Source organism: Cupressus sempervirens, chromosome 11 (assembly GCF_028749045.1).
Source record: "Cupressus sempervirens isolate cs-2001-9-10 chromosome 11, ASM2874904v1, whole genome shotgun sequence".
NCBI lineage: Eukaryota > Viridiplantae > Streptophyta > Pinopsida > Cupressales > Cupressaceae > Cupressus > Cupressus sempervirens.
In genome coordinates, this window is record NC_143128.1 from 629,528,899 (window position 1) to 629,552,370 (window position 23,472).

The 23,472-nt window shown below is 29.2% G+C and overlaps 1 pseudogene; it reads left to right on the forward strand.

The window, feature by feature from the left end:
* The first annotated feature begins 18,965 nt into the window (after nt 1–18,965).
* LOC149531303 (caffeic acid 3-O-methyltransferase pseudogene) lies at nt 18,966–19,673 on the forward strand (annotated as a pseudogene).
* Nucleotides 19,674–23,472: the final 3,799 nt, after the last annotated feature.

Genomic DNA, 23,472 nt, shown 5'->3' on the forward strand with positions numbered 1-23,472 from the left:
TCCACCTAAACAAATAGGTAAAATAATAATATTCGAAAGGTTACACAATTTCATAATAAAACAAGAAAGGTTTCTTTAAATAGAATCTTAGAAGATGTTGACTTACCTTGAATCACAAATGGTGAGAATAGAATAGTGGGTGACATATATTATAGAACCCTTTTGCATCTAATCTGAACTTATAAGATCATTAAACTTCCTTGTCAAGGTTGCTCTTTGATGATGAAGGCCATCAAAGAGCTCTAACTTATATCGATTTGTTGATTGATTTCCTTTTCCAAATGGTACAATATGAAACACTTGGATATGTGGTTGCACATGTAGGTTTTCATTATTCATAAGTCTAATTGCATTTTCTATGAGAGATTGAGAAATTTTTTGGGGAGATTGAATTTTCCCTATAAATTGACATAGGTGATTATCATATTCACGTTAAAAATACAAACATAGTAGTCATAAAAAAGTAAATTTAAAGAGCTACGCATTTTTTAATGTCCTAATAGCCCACTTTATATAATTAGGGTTGGACATAAGTAGTATACTATTGTACCAGTTTGCACAGAGAATGTAATGGTCACAATAGAACAAGAGTAGTTGTAGGTCACTTTGATATGGTTGAATGCATGTCTATGGTGAAGTGTAGTAGGTAAAGTAATGAGTAACTATAGTGGTCTACCAATACAAATTATATTCAAATAATATGGAGAGTAATATCAATTTATTTGAATGCTAAAAGGATGCATACTTGAGGTTCTTACTTATAAATACTTCCTTGTATTAAGCACAATATCATCTATGCTTTAAATTCAATTTTCAGTAATATTCTTGCATTTTTTCATATACATTTTGTAAGTAATGAAATATAAAATCCATTGATGTTGTCAACTAAGAAAGAAAATATCCTAATCTTAATAGTATTAAGTACAAGTAGTTTGAAACCAAAACATGTATGTGAGGAAAAGGAATAGAGGTAAGAGGACGTACTGAGGATATGCAATCCAGAATTAGTGTCTTGAAGTGCATATTTAGTGATGCTAAGTATGATCCTGGATGATGAGTAATGTTTGCAATAAATGGTTAGTATGGAAGAGAAAGACATATTTAGTTTGGAAAATATGGTAGTAACCTTGTTATTGGTGTTAACATAAAAAAAATTCCAAGACCCTAATATAAATTTGTGTGTTAAACTGATAGTTTTAATTAAATCTACTAACATTCATTTGAAACCAAAATATGTACATGAGGAAAATGTATAGATATAGGATGGCATACATGGAAACTAGAAGCCATAATTGCTTTGGTGAAGCACAAATATGTCAATTAAAGTGTGGGAATTGATTCAAAAATGTGTTCAAATTTGAAGTAGAATGTATTATATGAATAAATTAAATATACATGATAGGCCTAGATAGGATAAGATAAACACATTTGTTAGAGTGCTAAGGTAGCATATATGTATGAATACATGCAATGCACACAAATGATAGAAATAAATGTTAGGACAAATTTAGATTAAATTTAGGGTAACAATTGAAAGTTTTATAAAAAAAATAGCAAAAAGCATAAACATATAGGTAGAAGTGTCCAAATATGCATAAATATGTGTTATGTTGAATTTGGTATCCAAATTGCATTATGAAAAAAGGCCATTGCAGTCAAACATATGGTGTCTCTTTGAAAAATCTCAATTATGTAGGGGTAAACAAAGAATAAAAATACATAAGTGTTAGAGATACATGTAAGACGTATTTGTGTTCAAAATAGAATAAATTTTTAGAAGTTAAACCTAAAACAACATTTGATGCAATAGAGGATGAACAAAAGGTGGTTCTGTTCAATACAATAATATGAAAAGTACAAAAAGCCTCTATTTTGTAAAAAGTTATATAAGATAATTCATTGATAAACACCAATAGAAGACAAGACAAGAAAATCATGTTCTATGGATGGTTAAGATAGTCTTGAAATGCACGTTGAATAATGGGTGCATTTCCTTCTCTATAATACTTGTCAGCATGAATCTCCCTTTCATATGTGCAATAGTTGTAATTGTTGAGTTATTGTGCATTGATTTCCTATAACACTTCCTCCACTTTGATTATCTCAAATTATTGTACATCACATGTATACGTATACTTTCCACTTTCATTTGTGTGAAAAGTTCTTAGATAAGCACAGTTGGAAAGATTTTAGGAGGGACTAGCCATTACCTAGAAAACCAAAAAAAATGTTAAATTTGAGAAAGAGAACTGATAAAAACATTTATATTATTAAATGGTAGTTAATTTAATCTATATGTTGTAGCAATGTGCATTTTTTTTTAACATGTAATATAAGTTTAAATGTATGAATGAAGGCTATTTTCAAGAAGATGATGATTTAGAATTAGAAATAGAGAAAAATAATAATAAAATATGTCAATACATAATTTTTTATTAATGTTTACTAAAGTCAAACTTATATTATAACATTGATTACTAATAAAAATATATATGGTACACTAAATGAGATAATAATAATGATTAAAGTAAGTAAATTATACATGTACTCAAGTAATCATATTTTAGTTTTATCCATATATTATAGTAATGTGCATTTTGTGTCCTACGTTTGCTACTCTATTAAAGAAATATGCTCTTACATTATGGAACTAGCTCTCATATTTATTTCGTACATAAATTGTGGACAAAAATCACAAAATCATGTATCCTCCATTTTGCTTACACACAAACCGTACTCAAGTGTATAGTGCACAGTGTATATGTTTTGAATTCTCATTATAAAGCTTGATTTCTAATACATTTAGCTTAATTAATTCTTTTTTAAATATGCACATAATTTTCACATCAGAAAATATAAACATTCCAAGTTTGTTAAATTCAAAGAAAGTTTTAGAGTATATATATCTTCTAGATTGAGAAACTTAATCCAACTAAATAGTGTAAGTGGTAAAGTGACTTATACGAAAGAGATAAACATTGACCACAATACCTTAGTTAAAGGCTAGATACATGCAAAAGGATCGCATTAGGTAAAAATACCACATCCAACGCCATGGATGTGATATAGGCTAACAAATAAGGGTGATTGCAGGTACCAAGTGACTCCAGCAAAAGAGAGAAACTCAAATGTTGCGTCTAAGACAATGGAATTCTTAAAAAATCAAAATTTTCTAAAATACTTCATCCAAACATGCTAAAATACATACAACAAACAAGGATGGATGCAAGCACACAATATTTTGTGAAGGGAACACTAAAAAAGAGTTAGTGAAGGGAACATAAAAAATAGAGATTAAGTATGGAATATTCCTTTATATCTAAAATTCCCAAATTAATATTAAAACAAATTCCTAGATTAATATTAAAACTTTGAGTCAACAATCCATATTTATAGAATATAAAATTTAATATCAAATCATTTGCACACTATATTAAGCACTAAACCAATTGGCTTAATCAATTTAAAGATTATGTTTTAGTACAAATATGGATAGGAAAAAAAATTCTTGCAATTGAATTAGCATAAAATACCAAAGACCGAATGGGGGACATTACCCTATACCTAATTTTATAAATATTTTAGAAATATAGACATTTTCTTCTCATAGTACATTTTATGTGAAACAATGAGCGAGATATAAGTAATAATAAAATAATATATCTTTTAATTTGAGATATTTAACTTTACTATGATATGTTTTTTTGACTAAATACTCAAAAAATAATAATCAACATCTTAAATAATGACTTCAAAAATTTATTTTTATAATAAAGTCACCAATCTAAATACATTTTAAAAAATTGAAATAACTAAACAATTACAAAAAAGCTTTGAACAACCCAACCCAACATTCTTTTGACACCATTTTAAGTTCAAAAGTCATCTCATCATTTCAATGTCTTCTTCTAAAAGGACATCTTGTAAGAAAAAATACAAAATATTGAGATTGATTTGTATAAAAAAACAAGGAAGAAACATTTAGATCTCAAATAAGATGTGACCTATAGCTACCATCATCTGAAACTTTCAAACTACTAAAAAATAATGATTGAAGAAAACCTAATGCGGCCCTATTTTAACTTGATATAAAAGTACACAAAATATCACTTCAGAGGAGAGCAAGTTGAAAGTGTAAAATGCTGAGTAGGTAATGCAAAGAAAAATAAAGAGGCTATCTTTTCTTAGGACTAGAAGTGTATGAAAATGGATTCAATAATGAATTGAGATATCTGGTGGACATTGGCAAAGGACATAGTTGCACAATTTATATCATTTCCTATGCTTTCCACAATTTTAAGTTTTCTAATATTGATCTCCATGGAGTAATACAATAGGATTTAGGGTACTATGATTATGTAATAGGCATCATTGTTCTATTTAATCTTTAAAGTATTAAGTGCTCTTGTTAGGTTCAAAAAGCATAATCAACTATGCAAAAGTAATGAATGGTGATGGAGTTCATATATTAAAAAATAAAGGAGTAAGTGGCAATTAGGAGGTAATGAAAATAGTTAGTGGTTAACAACATTGATCTCACCACCAATTTTTGGAAAGTCCCAAGACTTTTTCCATGCGTCTGACTGTCTACACCCTATGCACATGCAATTCTAGACAAAATTTTTGTTTATTTTCTATATCGCATTTTTGTATTTTTATAATCATCAAATTCATGGAAAAAAATAATAATTATTTCTCTCAGGAAATTAATACTGTTGATGTAATTGTTATTCCAAAGGGAGCCACTCATTTTCTTCAAAATTTGGGTAATAGTATAGCGAGTTTGATAGCTTCTTTTAACAGCCAAAATCCAAGAGTTGTAGTGACCCCATTTGTTAGTTTCCATTCAAAATTGGGCATTCCTCTAATGATTCTTGTCAAGGTGTTTTAGATCATTGAGGAGGATGCCAACAAAAAAAAAAAAAGTCTTGGTGGCAACTAGAAAGATTCTATTTTTTAATTAACTCATTTTTTTGTTTCTTTATCGTTGATAATGCAACCATTAATAAGTGATATCGCAATGATCTTGTGATTCCCCATGGTTTAAAAAATGTCAAATACATAAATTTTTTTTCTCTTTTGACTTGGGTATTTCTTTTAGTGATCATTCATGAGTTGTCTGAAATGATAAGATGGTTGATAATATAAATGATCTTAAACTAATTTTTAATATAGGTTATGGAATCATGGAGAACTATATGATTTTTTTAATATAATATTTTCTAACATTATTTTCTATAAACATATTATATGAGGCAATTGATTCTCAGTTGCATATGATTTTTGCAAATAGTGTGCAAGAATAGCAGAGGGAAGTGAGTGAAAATATAGTGTAAAAATGGCAAAGGGAAGTGATAGTATGCACAAGAGTGATGATTGATATGGATTTGCCAACAAAACCTGGCTAGATAGCTTGGAGGTGTCATTTTGATAAATCAATTATTGCAATCCATCCAAGAGAGAAAAGACTAGAACGTGATGGTCAAGGTATTCTCTCTGAAGGCCATATCCTCTACTTTGGAAAGGCCTCCTCCACCATAGATTATTTTTCATGTCTTGGTTTCAATTCTCAAATTGCAATGAGTCCTATATATTTTCTATTTGTAATGGGAACATTAGATAATTCTTTGCCCTGAACATTAAAATAGATAACAATTAACACTAAAGATATAAAATAGGTACAAATATATATTCAGAAATAATTTATTTTCCTAAGGCATTTTTCATGTATTGAAATGAATGTAAAATTTTATTCAATTAACATTAGTTGAATTAGCAACATGCAGTATACATCTACAAAGCTACAAGGCAAGGCAAATAAAGATTTAACCCTAAAACAAATTTGGTTCTAATAGGTGTTAGCCATAGAATACTAGTACAAGATTTTCTAAATGTATGCTTAAGCATTCTATAAATATGACATTAAAAAGTTATTTCAATAGTGATATGTTTCATCTAAAAATGGAAAAATAATAAAATTAAAAGATAGAGATATGTTTCTTTTCAAAATGGTAAAAATAATAAAACCAAAAGAGACAAATGTGAACTTGAAAGTTGCAATTGTCTACGAGAAGTAAAATATGGGATAAGCTAGGATAAACTGTGGTTATTTGTGAATAATGGAGATAGGAACAAAACAATGGGACTCAACTATCCTCCCTACAAATCACACCATTGACTAAGTTTCAAAAAAATGAAAACAAATTGATATTTTTAAAGAATTTCAACATTTGATCTTCATAATCTATATATTTTGTGATCAAAAACAAAAAAAAATTCTTCAAATTTTTGTTTTGTTTTCATGAATCTGAAAAAGAATCATGTTTGGCTTTTTCTTTCAATCTTTGGCGCATTTTTTCTAGAGATTAGCTAGCACCCAAAACAATTCACTATTTAACTATCTAATATATAATCCAAATAGATTTCTCGAGGGCCAACCTGTCAAATCATAGGTGGTGGATTCATTGAGATTAGATATGTCTATCACACTTGAGTGTATTTTTAACTTTTCCAAATATCAAGCCAAATTGTTCTAAATGCTTAAATGATAGAAAAAAAAAATTGTAGTAGTAGATCCAAAATAATATCCAAATTAAATTTCACCTTAAATACAAGCATTAAAATATGTTTACCAAATATATCTGTCAAGGCTTGCACACTATGCCTACCTAAAAATAGATTTTGGTTAGATTTTGTTCGATTGATTATAACCTAGGAATTAACAAAATTTATTTTGTAGGAGTAAAATTAGAGTGAAATATCGTGGCAGAGATTACAACCGGATTGGAGATTGGATTGGATTCACCTTGATTTGATTGGAAAATTGCAATGCCTACCCCTAGTTCACTTTTTTGTTATATTGTCAGATTCTTTTATGCTAGTTTTATGATTATGTTTTATGATTAGTGGTACTTGGTTACCGAGTTTGATTAGATGTATTTCATACTCATTTGATTTAGGTGATGAATTACTTAGTTATTTAAGTTATTTCATGATTATTTTGATAATGATAGATGTATGTTCATTCAATTATTTCAATTATCTCACGATGATTGGTAGATGGATTATTTATATGTAGTTTTTTGGTTACATACCCCATAATTGCATGTGTATGGTGTACATGTATATTTTACTTTATGATTTACTTTCCAGGGGGGGGAAGGGCGGGTCATAGTCACCTACTAGTCAGGATCTATATGATGTATCACTTCCTGTCATTGCCTGTTTAGTTTAGAAAATATGTGTTTATACATGCATGGATTTAATGTAGATTGTAGGTACTGAGTATCGACTTCCTTGAATTGCTAGGATGAGTGTACCCTATCATAGTATTTTAATGGTATAAGTGGGGATATAATTCTTGAGTTTGAATCCTAAACCTGAAGCCAATTGTCCTAGAAAGTAGGACAAGTATCTAAGTTGTTTACCCATCTGAATTTGTCAAGTGATGTAAATTCATGATTTTTACCCTTGAGTTTGATTTAGTGTTCTATACTTTATTTTGGGTTTTTGTATTTAGTTTTGTGGGTGTGTGATGATTTTCAATTATAATTAAATCAAATTAAAAGATAATTTAATTGAGATTTTATTAAAAAAATTAATATTTAATTAATTGAGAAATTAATAAATAAAAGAATTCAATTTAAAAGATTATTATTACTATTTTTTATCAGTAAATGACTGAGGCCTAGATTAATTATTGCTATTAATTATTTTTATGTGTTAAGCAAATTTGAACCCAAGACCTCCCACATGAGAGGCTCACAAGTTACTATTGTGTTGTAGGCTCTTGCCTAATTTAAAAGGTTATATTAAAGTTCTAATTTTGCATATTTATATTTGTTTAATTTAATAATTTGATTATTTAGTCCGAGTTTTATTTTAATAATAAAATCTAAATAATATTATTCATTAAATTAATAAATATTATATTAAAAATGTCTCATGAATTAATTAAAGAGAGAAAGGAATTAATTTGATAAAAATATTTTAATTAAATGGCGAAAAGGTTTTGCATGAAAATTAAAATATAATAAAAGATAAAGATTAATGAGTCTTCTCAGATAATTGTACAACCAAGGGCCTAAATTTAGGCGAGGACTCTATATCAAAGATCTATACCTCATTTTGCAAGAATGGGGGTTTTGGAGGAGCAATTTTTGAGAGGAAGGTTTTACAAAAAAAGAGGGGAATACTTGTGTGCTCTAAGCATTTTTTGTATTAGCATCGGATTCAAGTAGAGTCTTGTGGGTTATTTGCATAGTAGTTTTATGTTCTTCAAATTCTTGTCTTCTTTATGTTTGGATAAATCTATTTTTCAAAATTTTAGATTTGGTTGAAATCCTCGTGTTGAAATTTTTATTCTCTGTTCTTGAATACGTCCTTGCAAGAATTAATTAGATTGAAACCCTTGTATGTGAACTATCATTATTCGATTTAGAAATGTCTATATATGAATTGGAAATTAAAAAAACCTTTTTCTATAAGTCAAGATTTTTATTTTTGTTGTGATAAGATTTGGAAAAGAAATAAGAATTTAATATACAAATTCATTTGGTTGTTCATAAACTTCCTAGCAAATCTTTTATGTAATCCTGGTTTTCAATATATATATATATATATATATATATATATATATATATATAAAATAATTTGCAAAGTTTTTGGGAGGGCATTTTTATTTTATTTGTTTTAATATAAAACAAATTTTATTAAAAGATGAAACGAATCATCATCATACAATTTTTGTACAGACGCACCAGGGGGGTGGGGTTGTTTTGATTTGTTTAAAAAAAAAAACAAAACAAAAAATGTTTTAGTGGGTAGGGGCATCACTCCACCCCACCCACCTTCCTCCTTTCTCCATGCACCCACGACAATGTGGCTACATACAACAAGCTTATTGCTGATCCAACAGGTACTGTTGATGGTGTGACAGTGCTATCGCAACATCCCTCTAGCCTATACGCTTTAAATTTGTGGAAGGTTTTCTTTAGAACGTTTTGGTTTTAGGTTTATGTTATTAATAAATTTTCATAAATTTATTAATTAATATTGATATTTGTAATATTAAGTTTTATTAAATATTTTATTAGTAATTAGTATATAATATGAGTATTATTGTGGTTAATAATAATTATTATTTTATTACTAGACAAGGAATAATTTTATTAATAAAATTAATTTATTAATAATAAATGATTATTATCTCTAACAATTTAATTGATTATTGTTGAATTTAAATAATATTTTTAATTAAGGATTCCTAGTTTGTTAAAATACATTTGGAAAGTAAATCGATCATTATAAATTTTGGGAACAATGATTATTTTTTAAAGTAAACTCCCATTTTACATGATGATGTAGTTATGAAAATGATTTCTATAGTTAAAGGAAATATATTATATCTTTTGATAACTTGAAAAACCTTAGTTGTTGTGACACTTTGTATATGAAAAAACTTGAACCTGTTTGTGAAGGTCAAACTTGTGTGTTTTCAAACCAAACAAAATTATGAATCTGTATTTGTCATGATATATGATTTCTTTGGCGTTAGATTTGGGGTTGTAACTAAAACCTTATCAAACTATAATAATTTGAGAAAATGAAAATGTGAACCTAGTTTGAGATTGAAAACTCTAGAAACCATAATACTTGGAAAAGAAAATTGAAACCTTGGTTGTTATTGAATCATTTTGTTTTGAAAATGAAAAATGAGAACTTGGAAACCATAGAGAAAATTGAAATGTTGTGTTTCTGAATCTAATGAGTAATGGAAGTTTCATTGTTTTGTAAATTATATGATGTGTCATTTACTATAGTGGGTTTCGGGTTTGACTTAGTGTTTGACCAATTAGGTTATATTACCAGAGGCTTGGAAGTTTTGTTTTATGATATTGTTATGGCTTATTTTGGTTAGGATCTTTTATACTTGACCATGGTGATGTGTCATGTGTGTTCTATGATGAGTTTGATTTGATGTTTTTTGTGCTTTCCAATTTCTCTTGTGTAGAACCAAAGTGAATGATATGACTTTTTCTACTATAACCCTTTTGTCTTTGATCAGTTGTCTTTTGATTGCTTCCTAGTTTCTTATATATGACTGAGGTGATTAAGAGTTATTGTTGTTAGGTGATGTCATGGTTTTGTATATGTGTACTTGATTTTAGATAAGTCCTATTAGGATGATTGTATTGGTGAAATCTATGATTTTGATCAGTGATATTTTAGTACTTTCTAGTTGCTTGTTTAAAAATTGATTTGTAGTTCATGGTCATTTCAGCTCTTTTTCGTTTGCTAAGCTTAAAGCAGGTTATCTGTATGTCATATTGGGAAGTGGCTTGCAATGGCAGCTGAGGCTCTATAGAGGGTGGTGAGTAACTCATTGTAGGTTATTTTAATAAGTGATAACATTTGATTAAATAGATTAAAATAAATTAATAAGATATTGGTACCACATAAAGTCACTAGGAGGTCTAGAGTCCTAAGGGATTGGCAAGGTAACCTTACAGTTACTTGTTAGTATGCCTTGTCTCCATGAAAGGATATTGAAGCTGCATAGAGACACTAGGGGCCTAGAGTCTAGCGAGACTACTAGGGTAAACTTAGAGTTGGGTCATGCGGTGATACTTGACCACTTGAATAGTAGACATCTTATGTTTCTTGTTGTCTCTGGGATTAGTTGATACTTGTGTCTTGGTACCCTTTGAGATAGTGTGCTTTTAGGTAATTCCTTAAACCTAGATGTTGGTTTTTGACTTTTGTTTTTTTATCCTATTTTGGACTCAATTTTATCTCCTCAAAAAAATGGGAGTGAGCCATTTAGGTTCCACAAGGTCGAGTGGTAGTGCATTTTCATATACCATTGAGATCCAATCATTAGATGTCATTGTTGGATGTATTTGTGTAGTTGACCCTTTCTTTCTAATATTCTATTTCTATTGGATGATTATTATCTATTGTAATATACTAGATTATCAAAGATCATATTAGATGATTTATTTTATATTGGTTGTATACTATTTTAAGATGTATATTCTTTTAGCCTTTCGTACCATGTGACTTGCATAGTGGATGATTTTGCTTTCTGATAATTGCCAAGCGATAGCTTATGTAATTGTATATTTATTTAAATTAATTCATACTTGCATTTATTCCTTGGTATGGATTTTTATTGTGTTAGATTTCATATTAATTAAACTTTAATGAGATTCTATCTAACGAGACCCTTAGGAGATGTAATCTATTTATTATTGTTATGTGTATGTGATTTACTGCCTCTGCTAGATCTTATCTCTCTTTATAGCTTCCACTATATCTTTATCTATTGTTGTTAAGTTATTATCTTTCAAAAAAAAAGTTTGGAAAACTTAGTGAAACTTTAGGTTAATTTCTTTTGGGTTCCCTAGTAGGGCATTATACAAATCATGACCAAAAAATAAGATGGTTTATAGAAAACAAGATGGTTTAATGATGTGAGACCATTTTTACTGGAGGAAACTCTAGAAGGAAAGCCTATTGGCTAATTATAAAACTAGCACTTGCACCCAAAGAAGATGCAAAGGATACACCGATAAGTGTTTGATTTGAAAACATAATTAAGGATTTACATAAAACAAAAAAATATCAGTAACAACTCTTCTCATAGAATATATGTATCCTCATAACATCAATAAAATGAGAGGAGACTTAGCCTTTGGTGTAGTGACTATCAACTATATTTATCTTGTTTTTTTATTAAGAACATATTGTTATAAATAAATAGAGGTTTTCTTAAAGTGTTTTCTTCTAATTTGGTTGCATCTTTGGAGTATCAAGTTGGGGACAAAGAGTTCAAGTCATGGGATCTTGATCTAGATTGAAAGGAACACCTTGCGAGAGAAAATATCATGTGATCCCTAAGCTAAAAGGGCATGCTTAAAAATTAGGCATTTTGAGTCCATTTGCTACCATCAAACTATCTTCTGCACTAAATGTTTCTAAGTAGAATAGATTGGTGCCCTAAGTTAGGGTTTGGAGGGGAACCTTAAATAGTTTTCAAATGCACAATATCTAATTTGACATCTCTAAAAAAAAATTTGTTTGTGAAAATTGTGATTCTAGATACTCCTACATGTCATATGAAAATTTGATGATGATGAGATCATTTCACTGTCTAATTTGATATTCTAATAAAATATTTATTATTTTTGGTTGTTTCTTATTAAATTAGGGTTATGGTTAAAGATAATGTTTCTCGTATTAGAATTAAGATGTACTTTAAAAGCTATGGTTCTATATGTAGATCTTATTATGATCAAAATCTTGATTTTCTAAATTATTATTACTATTCTCCTTTTTACCTCCAATATACTACTATCCTTCTAATGTTGCAACTTTTCATGCTAGTCCTAGTAAAATATTAGATCTTAGTTTGATAGGATGAACCTAGAACATCAATTAACATTTAGAGTTTTCTTTTATTCTTCAATTTGATGAATCTAATTCTCATGTGCTCATTTCTAATTTTTCATATACAAACTTCAAATCCTTCATTTCTAAGATATTTTTCTTATCTTCAAATCTTAATATCTTTCACTTCCAGTTACTTCTTTTCAACATTTCAAATGCATAGGCTACACATATCAATAGTTTTTCATGATTTCATCTTTAGTTTATCCTATAAACCAAACAAATCATCATTTAATGTTTTAATTTTTATGTTATCCTATAAATGACACATTTACACACTTTATATTATTCTCACAATATCTCCTCACTATTTACTAATCCCCCTTTTCACTATTCCTTCATGGTTTACTCCTTGTCCTAAACCTTCACAATACCTACTTCATATCTCCTAAGCAATTTTTCCTTTCTTCACTTCATTTAAAATATCTTTTGATTCTTTCACTTTGAGTGTTCCTACTCTACTACCACATTTATAATAAAAAATTTTGCATGAGAGAAGAATATAATAGAAAATATGTTAAAAATGTATCTAACAAGAACACAATTAAGAGTATGGTGATAGTAAACTTTAACCAATATTTGTAATATTTACTTTAAGTATCTTGGTTAGTTCCAACTTAGGTACGTAAATATAATATCTAGGATGATTGAGTTGCATAAATAATGTTAAAACTTTAATGAGCTAATGTAGGCATGAGGGTACTACTCATAACTTCACTTACGCTATATGACTATGCACAATCAATTTTTATATTCTAGAAATTAATTTTTAAAATACCTTTATTTGTACAATCAAAACAACTATCAAAAAACCTTATCCTCCACATTAAACCAATACATTTAACCTCCTATTTATCAATTGCGATAAAAATCTTATTTCAATTTATTATAGAAATTGTAAAACATGAATCCTTAGATATGTCGATTTCCACAAAAATATTTTTACTTAATTACATAAGATAATATTTCTTATTTTACCTATCATAGACAATTCAAACAAATTAAAATATAAACAGAACAAATACCTCATCATATCACAACATCCCCAATCCAATTGGTGAATATCCAATAAGATTATTACATATAAAAAGAGCCAATGTGGATTGCATTAAAAATAGAATCAAATAGATAATAAATATTATGTGAAACATTAATTTTAAAATTAGTTTATAATAAAATAATATATCACTTATAATAGCTATATTTAGAAAGAAAGTATAAATGCACAGTCCATTAAAAATAGAACAAAATGAATTATAAATGTCATGTAAAATACTATTTTTTCACAAGTTAAAATTTATTTATGCATATCTAGATCTATAAAACATGTTATGTGACAATTAAAGTGATATTTTTTTATTGGAGAATCTCAAATATAATACTCATATTATACATATAAATATTCTAGTTATACATCTAAGAATCATGTTCAATTGAAGAGAAGAGTATCTTAATAGGTATAGAGCCTTCATGATAGAAGAAGAAGACAATAGTTATTTGTTATGTTATATCTTGCAATGAGATTTCACTATCTAGTGGATGGTTTCAATGGTGGAGTAAGGATTTGAACTTATATTTACACATTTAACCTATGTAAAAAAAATTAAACATATATCCTCTTTTTAGTTTCATCATTAAATGCATTATGATATCTTCCAAAGTGCATGTTCTTACTTCTTGAGGGTAGTTGTAAAATGTAATATATTATTTCCTTTTCTCCTTTGGTTTTATTATATTAGAAAATAGTCTAAATTCTTCATAGGTCATATTGTTATAATAATTTTTCTTAAGATTAAAAAAAGGTGTAATCCAAAAGTTCTCACTATGTTCAATTTAAAAGAGTAAGTTAAGACTAGATAACTAATTTAGTTTATTCTTTATTTAGAACAAGAACAAAACTACTGTAATTAAATATCTTCAATTTGAAACATAAGTTTCTTTGTTTTCCACACTTCCACAGAGTTTAGTAAAATTTTTTAGATATAAAGATACAATGATTGAACAATATAAATTTCTTGAGATCTTAATAAAAAAACATTAATTTCAATAATTGTTTGACAAATCATGTTTTCAAACTTATTCTATTGTATAATATAAAAGATAATTTATCACATCACCATATATTAATGTTTATACAAATATATTCATATCTATAAAAATAATTATATTTTAAAGTAATATTTACTTTTTAAATTAAATATTCGATAGTTCAAAAAGATAGGTACAAAATCAAGAGAGGGGAGGTGACCTCAACCTCCTAGTTCAACTGGTAGTCCATGATCAATCAACTAGCACAATATGTAATAGTTTCAGTGAGATTACAAAAAAGGAAATTAGATAAGCTAATCTAGAGTATCATCATGATCATCAATCCATGTTGTCCATCCGAGCTCTCCTTCCATCTAAACAGCTTTCTTCCATTCAAGAATATGAGAAAAAAATCAAGTCTATCAGAAAAAGGGCCTCTAGTATCTCGCATCTCCTTAATCAGCCACTTAAGGGCTTCTTCAAAAGTAGCCTAGTCATCAATAATGCTGGCCCATTCCAGCCCATGCTTCATTCCGTAGATGAACATCGTAGCATGCCCATCACGGAGAAATCTTTTCAGTTTGTCTTTTTCAAGCTTCATAATGCAGAACACCTGCGAGACAATCTTAAAGCATATGAGTTTCAAATGAAACAAAGTAAGGGATCTACCAACATATTGGATCCTCATTTCTACTTTTCCAAATAAACCAAAGAATATGAGAAGAGAGAATATTCCAAAATAAATTAGCATCTTGCTTAAGACTGGATATGTTTCCAAGAATAGTATCTAGCATAGAGACATGATCAGTTATAGATATTCCAAAAAATTTCCATATAATCCTAGCAAAATGACAAGTAAAGAAAATATGTCTTAAATTTTCAGGAACCCTGCAAATAGAACAAGAGTCAATATCACCACTTTGATTTTTAATAGGAAGACTATCAAGAAGAAGTTGCCATTTAAAATGTAAGATTTTGGGAGGAATACGAGACTTCCAGAATCTATCAATGATTTTGTGCCATTCAAGAGAGTCCAAATTCATATACCAGGTGGTATTCAGGTGTGATAAAATAGAGTGATATTTATTAAGCACCTTATATACATCTTTAGCTTTGATTTTATGTAAGAGGGATCCATCATCCCAACAGAAATATAAGAATCTATGGGAATCCACATCACATCTACGAGGAAGATTGAGAGGGTGGCAGGCATTAGCTATCATATTATAGGTATGTTTATGAGAGTTAGGAAGATTGAAATTAAGCCTAATATCTTGCCAACTGGCAAGGTTGTCATTCCCCAAAATATCAATAAAGCTCTTGATACCATGATTGTTCCAATGTTTAGCAGAACACCCTTGAGTCATGGCAAGAGGCTTGCCATTATGTTTCAGATTCCACCAGATAGAGTGTTCACCATGGATATAATTATTGCTATCAAAGTTAGAATTGTAAATAAAGCCCCTCACCAACTCCCAAGCTTTCCAGATAGACTTAAAAGCCATGGAGCCTTGAACAGAGACAGGGGACATCCCAGCAACAAGATCAGCAAAGAGAAGGTTCTTCCAGTATTTAGCTTGCTTAGGAAATCTAGATTGAATATTATTTCTAAGAAGAATTTTCCAAGGCTCATGACCATCAAGAGCCTAAAAAATCCACTTAGCAGCAAGAGAAACCCCTTGAATCCTAAGGTCTTTAAGGCCTAAACCACCTGACTTCTTATCAATGTGACACCAACTCCATCTAATAGCATGTTTCTTCCTATTACCTTTACCATTAGACCATAGGAATCTCCTGATGGCCTTTTGAATTTCAAATAGTTGGTAATTACTAAACATCTAGACAGAAGAAAAGTATATACTATAGGATGACAAGATTTTTTGGCACACGTGCACTCTACCAGAAAGCGAAAGCACCCTATTGTCCCACTTGTAGAGTTTCTTCATAATTCTATCCTTAACCCAATTCCACATGTCTTTGAGAGAAGGGGAGATGGAAAAAGGAACCCCCACATATCTAACAATCTTATGAGGTCCGCCCCATGAGTAACCAAATTGGGGAAACCAATCTGGAGGTTCCTCTTTCCATCCAAGCATGATAGATTTGGGCTTAGATATACGAGCACCTATGATGGTTTCAAACAACTCGAGTTTTAGATTAAGACTTTGAATATTAAGACAAGATAGTTCAAGGAAGAGTAAGGTATCATCTACAAATTAGATATTAAGAAGCTCAGAGTTGTCAGGGAGGGAAATCCCATTAACTTTGGGAGAGATAGTATCATCTCTGAGGATATAATACAAGGCATCACAAGAAATAACAAAGAGAGCAGGAGCAAGACGACATCCTTGTCGAATGGATCAAGACAGGGGTATAGGATTAGATAAAAAACCATTTATTTCAATTCTAGTAGAGGAATCCTTAAACAACACTTGAATATATCTAGTAAATTCATTGGGGAATCCAAAGGCCTGAAGGATAGAAAGGATGAAATCCCATTCGAACCGGTCATAAGCTTTCTCAAAATCTAAAAGAAACATAGCAAAATTATGATTTGAGGACTTAGCCCACTCCATTGAATCCTAGCTGGTGACAAGGTTTTCTAGAATATAGCGTCCCTTGATGAAACCAGTCTGGGTGGGACAAATGAAGTTGGGCAGAATATTAACAAGCCAAGAGGCCAAGGCTTTGGCCAAAATTTTGTATGAAACGTTAAGCAAAGTAATCGGCCGCCAATTCTTGATTAGAGATTTGTCTCCATCTTTAGGGATGAGCTTAATAGTCCCCATATTGATAGAATTACCAAGAGTGCCATGATCATAAGCTTCTGAATATAAATAAAATAGATCCTTAGAAATCCAATCAATATTGGATTTGTAAAATTCAGCAGGGAGGCCATCTGGCCTAGGAGCTTTATCCTTTTTTAAGAGTGGATATAGCATTAGAGATCTCCTTAACTGATATCCTAGCCCTAAGGATGGAGACATCACCCTCAAAAATTTTTTTAGGAATGAGCTCCTTGCATTTATTCCTAAGATCTTTGGCATTATTGTTGTCTTCAGAATTGAAAAGAGCTTTGTAAAACTGATCAAAGGCAGCATCAATGTCATTGATATCACTAAGCTCCTGATTATCCATAACAATAGTATCAAATTTCTCTTTTCTCTATTTTTTCTTAAGGTAATTAAAGAAGAATTTGGAGTCTTTATCCCCATATTTCAACCATTTTTGATGGCTTCTAATAGAGGCTCCAATGGTTTTAAAATGTTGATGCTTCCTTAGAGAATCTCTAGCAGCAGAGACACGTTCAATATGTGATATAGAGGAGGGGTTAGCTTGGGCATCTAATTCAGCAGATTGAAGGTAATCATTCAATTCATTTTCCACTCTTCTATAATTTTTAGCCTTTCTTTGACCTAAGGTTTGAAATATTTTCCTCGACAAGGAGACATTTCTATTCCATCTATCAACTTGAGAAGAGAAATTATTAATAAGATTGAATGACCTAACCATCGTAACAGTAATATTAGTATCCTGATCATTAAGCAAGGATGTGTTAAGAATAAACTTTTCATTATGATGAGTGCTAGGAGCCAGAGCATTCCTTATGTTAATAAGAGCAACTATAGGAAGGTGATCAGAGAGAGTAGAGGAAGAAGCAAAAGCAGGGGATTGTTGTTGGTTAGGAGAGAATGAAAAAAAGTCAGAATTAACATAAAATCTATCAAGCCTGGAGTAAATCCTTTTAGACCCCTACTGAAAGTTACACCATGTGAACCACAGGCCAGAAGTATCCCTTCTATGCCCTTCGATAGGATCAAATAGATTAAGTTTATGTTTACATCGATCCCAATAGAACTTCTCTTGATGTTTCCAAGCAAAAGGAAGACCACCAGACTTATCATCTTTATTCTCAACCATGTTAAAGTCTCCAACCAGAATCCAGGGTATGTTGGCTAGATTATGAAGCCAATCCCAAAGAATGGTACTCTCTTTGTCTAAATAGCTGAGCTTAGATAAAACTTTAAAATTGAAATTAGAAAAAGGAGAAAAATTTTTTTTTTAATAAATATAAGTATAAATATACATGTAATATTAGTTATATGAAATATATCTATAAGTTAAGGAATTCAAAAGTTAACTCCATGAACATGAAAAGTTCTCTCCATTATTTTTCTATGCACATCAAGTTTACTAAAATAAGAGAAACTTTTATTGATAGAGGTTCAAAGATATTTTTTTATTGAAAGTGGGAAACTTTCTCACCATAATTCATAATTGAAATAAAAAAACATTTAAGTAGAGAATGAAAAATTATTAGATTTCTCTCACTTCTTTAACATGAATTCAAAGAAGAAAAATTCAATATGTATGGTTATAAATATATTAAAAGCCTACAATTGTATGGCTTCCCTCAAGTGCATAGATAACAAATGACCATTTTCTTTGAATCAAGCAACAAAAGACCTCAATCAAGAGTTGTGAAAATGTCCTCCACTAGTGGTGCAACAATGAATAACGAGAAGGAATGGCTTTTGGCAAAGGAGCTTTCTAGCACCTTTTGTCTACCCATGGCTATGAGAGTTGCACTACAACTTGATGTACTAGAAATCATAGCCAATGTAGGCAATGAAATTCAGATTTCCCCTGCCCAAATTGTGGCCAAAATTCCAAATGCAACAATTACACTAGATAGGATTCCTAGAGTCCTAGTTAGTCACTCAGTCCTCAAATGTTGTGTAACCCTAGGTAACAATAGAAATACCACAAGGCTCTATAACCTCACTCCTCTTTGTAAATACTTTGTGAAGAACAATGATGGCATGTCCTTTGCACTACTAGCCCTTGTAAATCATGACAAGGTGTTTAAAGACCCTTGGTTCTATCTTAAGGATGTTGTTCTTTAACGGAGTTAGTCATTCTTCAAAGCTCATGGGGTGCATGCATTTGAGTACCCTACCAAGGACTAGAGATTCAATGTGATGTTCAACAAGACCATTTTTGAATATTTTGCAATAACCATGGTGAATATTCTTGATATCTATCAGGGCTTCAAAGATTTGGAGGAGCTTGTCGATGTGAGAGGAGGAGTTGGGTCTACTCTAAAGCTTATACTTTCCAAGTATCCTCATATCAAGGGTGTGAATTTCAACTTGCCCCATGTTTTTAAAGATGCTCCTAAATATCCAGGTTAGTCAACACTATTGGTTTATGTGTAATTTTGTATTAATATATTTTTTAATTGATTATTAATATATATATATTCCAAGATTACATTGTTTGAGTTGTTCATAATGTTTTAGATTATATCTGTGAGTCATTATTGAGATGATGAAGGTTTTAGATTTTGAAAATTTTATTAATGTTTAGAATCAGACTTTATGATCTATCTTTTGGATGATAGAGAGTGTTATTGGAAACATTGATAAATATATTAGATTTGTCTGTAATTAATACGTACATCAAAAACTACAATTTTGTCTGATCCATAGTTTTGATCATTCTAAAAATAGATCTTTCAGATTGTCCCAAAACATTGACAAAACTCTTAAACACAGTCTAACTCATAAACAATAATAATCAAAATGTATGAATATTATTGAAATATAGTCTAACTCATAAATGATAAAAATCTAAAATTACTCATATTACTAAAATGTTGACTTTAAATTGTTATGGAAAATATCTTCTATTTATCTATTTATATTCTACTTTAAGATTTCATTTACCACTCATAAATCACAAAATAAATTATTTTGAATGAATTTAAAAAAGGTTGATACATCTTGGAGGAGACATGTTTGAGAGTATGCCATTCGGCAAGGCTATTTTATTAAAGGTGTGTAATCCAAATTCAAAATCATTATATAGTTAAGTGAAGTTTGAAATGGTATTTGATAATATTTTTATGATATAGATATTAAGGCTTTGAGCTATTTAACCTTTAGTTCATCATCATTTTCCATCATTAGATTTGCCAAAAAAATTAATACATTAATTAATTTTAAAGGCAAAATATTTCTTTTAAAACCCATTATAACTCTAACATGGGTACCAAATAAATAAAGGAACATTAAGCAAGCATTCATTAAGCTAGAGGAATATAATGTTATTTTTTTTAACAAAATTATTATTTACATCTTTTGTACATTCTTATAATAAAAACATTTATAATATGATATAATAGAAATTATTATAATAAAATTACTTGTTTGTTTGTTATGGTCAAATTTGTTGTTTATATAACATTTGAAATGTATATGAGTTTGGATATTGAGGTCGATAATAATTTTTAATATATTTATTTGGTCAATGGATTTTACATGATTGGAGTGACGATCATTGCATAAGGCTTTTGAAAACCTATCACAAGACATCATCCAAGAATGGGAAGTTAATTATAGTAGATTTCATCTTACCAATAGATGCAAAGACCACTCCATTTGCAAGAAAATTATTTCATGTAGATCTTATAATGTTAGCATACAATCAAGGGGAAAAAGAGAGGACAATGGAAGAAATTGAGAACCTTGCAAAAGATGCGCAATTTGTAGGAGATATAAAGTCCATTTGTTGTGTCAATAGTTTATCGATTATTGAGCTCTATAAGTAACTTTGGTACATGTTCATTATGATAGTCATTGGGATTTACACTTATCTTTTACCATGCAAAATAACTTGGTGAGTGCGGAATATACACTTGGTGGGTGTGGATATACACACTTATTGTCATTGTAAAAATATTTCATGGGCTTCAATCCTAAGAATAGATAACCTATTTATCTGTTCCTTTCATTTCTCCATGTACTATATTTATATAGTTTTTATTTTTGTATTTAAATCCCATTTGATATTTTGGTCTTAGTAGAGAGAATTTAAAAAAAAAGAAGATATTATTGGATTGTACCATTCAATTGCAATACAACACTTTTGGAAAATCATTTGTAGAAAAAAACACTTTCTTAAAAGACTTCTATAAAATCATATAAAAAATAGTGAATAATTGTGATGTTAATGTTTAGTCATTTCATCCTTAATTTTTTATAAAGATAAATAATAAATAAATACAATCCTATGAAAGAAAATAAGATATGTTATTAATCACTATTTACCTTACTTTTAAAAATTAATTGCAATGCATCAAAAATTAAAATTCTCTTCAATAAGGATTTGAGGTATTCTTTATATTTTATGAATTTATTTATTAACTACTCTTTGTATGAAAAATAGGAGAAGAAAGTGGATTAATATGTGGGTAGAAGTACAAAGCTATGTCACTTTTTAGGCTGACTTATCAAAACGATTAAATTTGAGTATTTCTATCTAAAAATCAACTTTGTTCAAACATATGATCTAGATAAATTCATTCAAGCTATGTTATATATGCTCTCAAACTTTTCCAATTGGAAATGTCTATTAAATGCATGTTTTATACTAGTTTGTGTCCAATTATTGAAGAAATATAGTTATTTCATATAAGTGGCATTTCAATAACTCTTATAATTTTTTATGAGATTTTTTTAATAACATATAAACAACATTTTAAAAAGCCAAGAGTCAAGAATATTCATATATAGAATTTATAGTGGTTTAATTAGATATAGTTTATTGCAATTAAAAAATTCTACAAGCACATATTTTAACACTAGAAAAGATGTTGGTTTTGAGAAAGAAAAAATATTAAATCATATCAAAAGAATTTTAAAATTATATAACATTCTAGAGGAGAGAATCATATTCTAGAATGTATAATTTTTCTCCTGGTTAGAATAGATTTATTTTTAAAAATATGGTGGGAGATGATAACTATCGATTTCAGGTGAGTTGAAATTAGAATCATTATAAAAGAGAAAATATAGGTCTAAAGAGAAATTTTTTATTTTTTATTGTTCTAGATATATATGTTATCCATAACATAGTCTAAGATCAAGGGGAAATAAGTTTATTTTCATATAGTTTTGTGGTGAGAACTAGACCCCTAATTTTCAACATTTTTCGGCAGCTAAAAAATTACCTATATATATTTTTAAAAATACCAATTCTTATTCCAAATAATTATTAAAAATTATAATCATTAACTCCATCTATTTCTACACATTTCATTAGTTTACTTTATTTTCAAATTTAAAAGAATAATAATAATTGTATGTTATTAAAGGTGAATAGTTATACTTTTGTTAGCATTTTCTTTTACAAAAGGGTGACACAAGTTTGTGTTTTTACTCATGTAAGATTTCTATAAAAAAATTATGATGGTTATACTAACAAATCTTGAAAATTTATTACAACAACATATTAAAATTGGAGATAAATACATTTTTGAACATTGATTAAATTTTAGATAGTTACCATTAAGCTTTGGAAATAAAGAATTTGATATGTCACTTGATATTTCTATAGAACCAATGCAATTTTTGTTTTGCTAAGATTTTAAGTGTAGGATTTGATATGTTACTTGGTGTAGAATATGTGGATTGTGGACTTGTTTGTCTTACAGTAAAGATTCATATTATATATGGTATTTTTTGTGCACTTGTTGTAGTGTTTCCTTACAAATGTGAGCATACCAAATGTTACACTTGATGATGGTTTCCCTTGTGGATCACTTTATTGATATTGGATGGGAGTGGAAGGAATCATACCAGAAGTGGTATTTTTTCATATAAAAACTTCATTTCCCTCTTGTGGCATGTTTGCTAATATGGTGACTATTTTTTCTACACTTACATCCCATATTCCTCTTCTTAAAATGGCATATTTGTGTTGATTATAAACCTTTTGTAATTGGATTATACAATATGTAAGCCTTTGATTCATCACTATATTTAGAAAAATATGCATTTTTCTAATTCATTATCTAATTTTCCTATCAATTCATCTAGTACATGTGCATATGTAATATTTGCAAATACTAACATACAAGAAACATTATGTTTCCTTCCACTCCAAGGGTTAGTTCAAGAAGTTGGGTCTCACTTTTGGCCAAAAAGTGGA